The sequence below is a fragment of the Pteropus vampyrus genome, unplaced genomic scaffold (genome assembly GCF_000151845.1).
Source record: "Pteropus vampyrus isolate Shadow unplaced genomic scaffold, Pvam_2.0 Scaffold269, whole genome shotgun sequence".
Classification (NCBI taxonomy): Eukaryota; Metazoa; Chordata; class Mammalia; order Chiroptera; family Pteropodidae; genus Pteropus; species Pteropus vampyrus.
In genome coordinates, this window is record NW_011889050.1 from 1,236,158 (window position 1) to 1,243,629 (window position 7,472).

General features: G+C 43.9%; 1 protein-coding gene and 1 non-coding gene across 7 annotated transcripts in view; both read right to left on the reverse strand.

The window, feature by feature from the left end:
• The window catches only part of SH3RF3 (SH3 domain containing ring finger 3), a 380,077-nt gene that overhangs the window by 28,854 nt on the left and 343,751 nt on the right, over positions 1 to 7,472 (reverse strand). The window lies entirely within an intron of this gene.
• LOC111729557 lies at positions 1,757 to 1,875 on the reverse strand. The gene has a single exon (XR_002776281.1). It is a non-coding gene; the product is annotated as a 5S ribosomal RNA (ribosomal RNA).

Consider the following 7,472-nt stretch of genomic DNA (forward strand, 5'->3'; position numbering starts at 1 on the left):
TGGACCAACTCCGTGGGATGTGCATTTATGGATGTAAGTGCACATATGTGTGAGTGCATGTGCATGTGTGTGTATGCATGTGCATGCTTTCACACATGTACATGCACGCATATGTGTATATTTGTGTGTATTTATATATATTTATGTGTATAGACTCTGTAGATTGTGACTCAACGAGAGGATGAGTTTTTCAGCAATAGGTCAGTCCAGCATAGAATAGGCTCCTTCATTAAATAGTGAGTTCCCTGTCCCTAGAGGAATTTTAGCATAACCTGAACGATCCCTCTTCAGGAATTTTGCAGACAGGGCTGCTGGCCTGGTTAGGGGCTGGTGGGTCCATTCAGCTTAGATGACATCCAAATCCCCTTCTAGTGCTAAACTGTGAATCTGAGGCTCTCATGTGTGAGGGTCTCTTAGTGACCTTTTGCCAGGAGTACTTTACACACAGGTGCCTTTTCCTGAGAGAAGACTCTGTGAGCATTTACTTCCTGCCTTATATATGTTCACCTCTGGCTCTGGGAATCCTGAAAGTCCAGTTCAGGGAATTAGAGAGCTCTGATGGAGAAAGTGGCCCCAACTCAGGAACCTTAAGCTATATATGGTGAGAAGTGGACAGCCTCCCTGCATCTTTCCAGCACTGCTTCGGCATCCTTCTAACAACCTTTGTAGTGGCCCAATAGAAAGATCCGAAGCCGTGTCAAGTTGTTTAGAGAGCTCGAACACCATGGAAACCAATGATAACACCCTCCCTTTCTGTAAGCCCTGGAAAATTTGTGACTTCTTTCCCACTGCTTCTGAAGTACTGATTTATTACTAAGTTGCACAATAATGAGAAATTTAAAGTGATTTACATCCCCCACAGGAAGCATTTTACTTCACCTGTAACTTCACATAATGAGTTTAAACCTTAGTCCCCAAGCCGCCTCGACGATGACTCTGTGTACAGCTACACAAGAGAAATAGTTGATAACAGCATATTCATTTTGAAATCTTAGAAAACAAAACCAGCATTGGCAACATCTCTCATACTTTTATTTAAGTAATACTGCCTTTGAGAATTATTAGCAATATTTCACCTAATCAGTTCATAGTTTTCTATGGATATCAACCTGTTTGGTTAATTTCAGGTGTTAACGTGGCTGGGCTATGGTGGCCAGCTGTTAGGTCAAATGCTAGTGTAGATGTTGCCATGAAAGTATTTGTTGCCATGAAAGTGGATATGATTAACATCTACAATCATCTGACTTTAAGGAGATTACCCTCCATAATGCAGGGGTTCCTTATCTCCTTCTCTATTTGGTTGAAGGCTTGAAGAGCAAAACTGAGGTTTCCTTGGAAAGAAGAAATTCTGCCTCAAGACTGCAGCATCAACTTCTGCCTCAGTTTTCAGCCTGCTGGCCTGCCCCTCATATTCTGGATTCCAGACTACGATGTCAACTCTTTCCTGAGTCTCCAGTCCAACAGATCTCAGACGTGCCAGCCTCCACCAACACATGAGCCAATTCCTCTGGTTCTATTTCTCCGGAGAGATTTCGGTGCCAAGAGTGTTTCTAGAGGAACAGAACCTTAAACGTGAGTTTTCTCAATTGGTTTTGTGTTTTCTGAAATTGGTTCTCTAGGCTGATTAGATTTAAAGGCCCTATGACTATTTTCAGTGGTAAAGAGAGCAGTGATCTTCCTTCGGATGGTGTGACAATGGAGATATACAAACTAACACCATCAGATACACCTCATTGAACATCTTTCTTTTTTTTCATGCCTACAGCACCTGGTCTTCCTAGGTGGTCTCCCATCCAAGTACTAATCAGGCCTGATCCTGCTTAGCGTCCGAGATCAGATGGGATCGGGCGTGTTCAGGGTAGCATGGCCATAGACTCATCAAACATTTTTAAGAGGTAAAGTTCTGGATAACCATATATATGACATCTTAGGAAATTTCTGTCAAACTTGTGAGTATAATAAGATGAGCTGATGGCTTTTAACTGCACTGGAAAAATGCTGAGCTCAGGATTTCAAATTCCCAGCTCAAGTGACACATAAGTGACCTGAAAGTTTTTACATCTGTCCTGAAAGAAACTCTTACCTCCTGTGACCCTAGAGCTGAGATTTCTGAAAATTCAACCCAGAGCTTCATCCTACGAGTGGCCAAATTACCATGCAGACTGAACGCCCAACCACACAGAATGTCTATTATTAAAGTGAGGGCATCGATTGGGAAGGACTGGGATCCTGAAAATTGGAATGGCGACGAACGGTTAGATTCTGATGAAGCTTGAGACACTGAACCCCAAGTCTTCTGTGCCAGTAGAAGCAGCCCCTGCAACCTGAAGAGGTTGTCCTACTTTCCCTGAGGAACCCATTCTGCCCCTGCCGAAGCAGCTGCCCTGCAAGACAATGCCGACATCCTCAGGACCCACCTCCACCACAGCCCTCTGCTTCTAGACCTATAACTAGGCTCAAGCCTGAGCGGGCCCCAAAGGGTGAGGTAAAAGTATGGCCATGAAGAAGTGCGTTATACTGCAACAGAACCACATGACGTTTCCAATTTATATAAAAATAAATTTGGTGAATATGTGTGGGAATGGATATTAAGGGTATAGGATAATGGTGAAAGAAACATAATTAGAGCAAGTTGAATTTATTGATTTTAGCTAACTAAACAGATTCTGGATTTAATGTTATGGCCCAAGAGACTAGAAAGGGCTCTAACAGTTTATTTGGTTGGTTGGCTGGAACATGGACCAAAGGGTCCATATAGTAAATTAGGCTGAAATGCCAAACCTGCCTTGGTATACTGTGGAGAAAGGCATCCAAATCCTTAGGAAGACTGGAATGTTAGAGTGGATTTATCATGTAAGACCTGCTCACCTGCCCGGGGATGGGCCGGACACACCTTCCACAGCTACTGTGAGAAATATATTTATGAAGAGAGCTTTAGCATCCTTGAAGAGGTCTGTGATCACTCTTCTATGTAGACCAGACCTTACAGTAAGAACTGCGGCACTGAAATTGGGAAACCTGAATGTAATGGGAGTAACTGGGACCAAGTGGTAGCACTTAATTGCCAAAGACAAGCTGAGTGTGGTTACCATAATGGACAGCAGAGTCAAATCGTCAGTCAGAATAGTCTGATTTGCGCAGAGCTATGGCATTGGGTGGTTGATCACAGTGTCCCTAGGAAGTAGCTGGCAGTTCACTGAATTCTAACCTGATCTGTCTAAGCAGAAGAGTTCTAGGTCTAGTGAACAGAAGTCTAACTAGAATCACAAAAACAGAGGGTCACGGCATCTCAGTCAATTCCCAGACTTACGATTTACAAGCCCAGAACCCCTTCAGTGAAGGAGAACCCAGGTTCTCCTGAGAAAGGACCCCACTACTTTGCCAACAATTTATGCCCTTAATATTTCTTCCAGCCTTTCCCAAAAGGACCTAAAGCTTTTTTACCAGGATAACTGTGCATTGGGGAAAAGGAAATATCAGACCTTTCAGGGACTATTGGACACTGGCTCTGAAATGGCATTAATTCCAGGAGACCCAAAATGTCATTGTGATCTACCAGTCAGTGTAGGAGCTAATGGATGTGGGGTGATCAATGGAGTTTTAGCTCAGGTATATCTCACAGTGGGTCCAGTGGGTCCTTGAACCCATTCTGTGTTTTTTCCCCAGAAACAGAATGCATAATTAGAATAGACATGCTCAGCAGCTGGCACAACCCTCATGTTGATTCCCTGACCTACGGAACCAGGGCTATTACAGTGGGAAAGGCCAAATGTAAACCACTAGAACTGCTTCTACCCAGGAAAGTAAATCAGAAGTAGTACTGCACCTCTGGAAGGACTGCAGAGATTAGAGCCATCATCAAGGACTTGAAGTTGCAGGGGTGGAATTCCTGCCACATCCCCTTTGACTCTCCTATCTGGCCTGTGCAGAAGACAGATGGCTCTTGCAGAATGACAGTGGTTCATCATAAGCTTAATCAGATGGTGACTCCAACTGCAGTTGCTCTGCCAGATGTGGTTTCATTGCATGAGCAAATTAACAGATCTCTTGGTACCTGGTTTGCAGTTATTGACCTAGCAAATGCTTTTGTCTCCATCCCTGTTAACAAAAACCACTAGAAGCAGTTTTCTTAAACCTGGCAAGGCAGCAATTTACCTTCACTCTTCTACCTCAGGGTATATCAACTCTGCAATTTATAATTTATAATTTAGTTCACAGGGATCCTGATCACTTTGTCCTTTCATAAGAGATCAGTCCATTATATTGATGACACTATGCTGATTGGACCTAGTGAGCACTAAGCTTATTGGATACCAGACTTTGTGTGTCGGAGAGTGAAAAAGAAATCCAGCAAAAATTAAGGGGCCTTCTACCTCACTAAAATTTCTAGGGGTCCACTGGTGCAGGGCATGTTGAGCTATCTCTTCTAAGGTGAATGATAATTTGTTGCACCTGGTCCCACTAACAACCAAAAGAGACATAATACAAATGGGCCTTTTTGGATTTTGCAGGCAACAATGTCCTCATTTGGGTGTGCTACTCTAGCTCATTTATTGAGTGACCAGAAAAACTTAGTTTTGAGTGGCGCCCAGAACCAGAGAAGACGCTGCAACAGGTCCAGGCTGTTCTGCCACTTGGGCCATATGATCCGGCAAGCGCAATGGGGCTTGAAATGTCAATGGCAGATAGGAATGCTGTTTGGAGCATTTGGTAGGCCCATATAGGAGAACTGCAGCTCAGGCCCTTAGGATTTTGGAGCGAACCCCTGCCATCCTCTTCAAATAACTACTCTCCTCTTGAGAAATAGCTTTGAGCCCACTACTGGGCTTACTAGAGAATGAATGCTTAAACATGGGCTGCCAAGTTACCATGTGACCTGGGCTGCCCATCATGAACTGGGTGTTACCTTAGTTATCAAACTCTAACGCTGGGAGTGCACAGCAGCATTCCATCATTACATGGATGTGGTATATACATGATCGGGCCCAAGCAGGCCCTAAGGCACAGTGGCCTAAATGCCCTTGATCTAACTCCTGCTACACTGCCTTCTCTCTCCTAGCCTGCATCTATGGCCTCTCAGGGAGTTCCCTATGATCATTTGACAAAGGAAGAGAAGACTCAGGCCTGATTTACAGACATGCAGGAACCACCCCAAAGTGGACAGCTGCAGCACTACAGCTTCTTTATGGGGCATCCAACAAGGACAGGGGTGAAGAGAAATCCTCCAAGTGGGCAGAACTTTGAGCAGCACTTCAAGTCCTTGGTTGTTAATTCTGCTTGGAATGAGAAATGGCTAGAGGTGTGACTGCACTGATTCACAGGCTATGGCCAATGGTTTGGCTGGATGGTCAGGGACTTGGAAGGGCCAGGACTGGAAAACTGATGACAGGAGGCCTGGGAAAGTGGTACGTGGAGAGATTTTTATTAATTGGAGAGAAATATGGAAATAAATTTGTGTCCCATGTGAATGCTCACCAAAGGCTGACCTCAGCAGGGGAGGATTTTAGTGATCCCATCTGTGGATACCAGTCATCCTCTTTCCCCAGTCAGTCCTGTCAAAGTGGCTTCTGTGGCAGAGTAAAGGTTATGTGTGGGCTCAGTATCATGGACTTTCACTCACCACGGCCAGCTTGGTCATAGCCAGTGTTGAGTGGCCAATTTACCAGCAGCAAAGACCAACGCTGAGCTCCCAATACGGCACCATTCTCTGGGGTGACCAGCCAGAAACCTGGTGGCAGGCTGATTGCCTTGGACCCCTTCCACCATGAAATGGGCAGCATATTGTTTCTACTGGAATAAACGCTTACTCTGAATATGGTTTCACTTTCCTTGCATGCAATGTTTCTGCCAAAACTATTCTTCGTGAACTTACATAATATTGTATGCACCATTATAGTATTCTACACAGCATTGCTTCTGATCAAGGAACTCAATTTGTAGCAAAAGAAGTATGTCAGTGGGCCCATATTCATGGATTTCATTGGTCTTACCATGTTTCTTACTATCCTGAAGCAGCTGGCTTGATCGAATGGCCTTTTGAAGATTTGGTTATAGTGCCAGCTAGGTGGCAGTACCTTGCAGGGTTGGGGCAAGGTTCTCCAAGAAGCCGCTTAGGCTATAAATCAGCACCCAATATGTGGTGCTGTTTCTCTCATGGCCAGGATTCACATGTCTAGGAATCAGGGGGTAGAAATAGAAATGGTAATACTCACTGTTGCCCCTAGCGACCCAATTGCAAAATTTTTGATTTCTGTCCTCATGACCTTCTGCTCTGCTGGTCTAGAAGTGTTAGTTCCAAAGGAACAAATGTTTCCACCAGAAGACTCAAAAATAATTCCACTGAACTAAAGTTAAGACTGCTGCCCAGCCATTTTGGACTCTCCTGACTCTGAATCAAGACGTAAAGAAATTAATTACTGTGCTGGCTGTGGTAAATGATGCTGACCACCAAGGGGAAGTTGGACTGCTGCTCCACAATAGAGGTGAGGAAAAGCCTGAATACAAGACATCCCTTAGGGTACCTTGTACCCTGTGATGAATGTCAATTAAGAAGTACAAAAACCCAATACAGGCATAATGGCCCAGTCCTTTCAGGAATGAACATTTGGGTCACCCCACCACGTAAAGAACCACAACCAGCTAAGGTGCTTGGGAAAGGCAAAGGGAATACAAAAGGAGTAACAGAAGAAGTTATAAGCAGTTATGAAAACAAGAACTGTAATTGTCACGGCTATTTCCTACTTATTTTGTTATGAATATGTTGGTGCATGTATGTATGCATATATATATATCATATATATAAAATATTTTTGTTTCTGTCATTCTCTTATCCCCTTATCATGTAACATAAGTTGTACTGACTTTACATCACAGCATTTAAGTTATAAGACATCAAGGAGAAGAGTGAACATCACCTAAGGACTTTGCAACCTTTTCTGGGGAAAGGGTTCATGCGTTTTCAGTGGTACGGAGAAAAGTTGTATCATGTTAGGCAGAGGTTTGACTTCACTACTGTCTTTACTTGGAGACTAAGGATGGTTTACAGAGATGGGTATGGGTGCTGAGTTGACAATGGGTAGACTGTGATGGTTAGTTAATTTATGTGTCAACTTGGTTAGGCCGTGGTGCCCAGTGTTTAGTCAAACACTAGTCTAGATATTTCTGAGAAGGTATGCTGTAGTTGCGATTAGCTTCTACAACAACCAGCTGCTTTTAAGTAAAGGAGATTACTTAGGGTATGTGCCTCTGTAATGTGGGCAGGCCTCACGTGTCAGCTGAAGACCTTAAGAGCAACCTGAGGTTTCCTGGGGAAGAAGAATTTTTGCCTCAATGCTGCAGCATCAACTCCTGCCTGAGTTCTTCCACTGCTGGCCTGCACCACAGAGTTTTGGCTTGCCAGCCTCCACAATCACAGCAATGAGCCATTCCTAAATAAATATTTATATCTACGTCTCCTATTGGTTGTGTTTCTC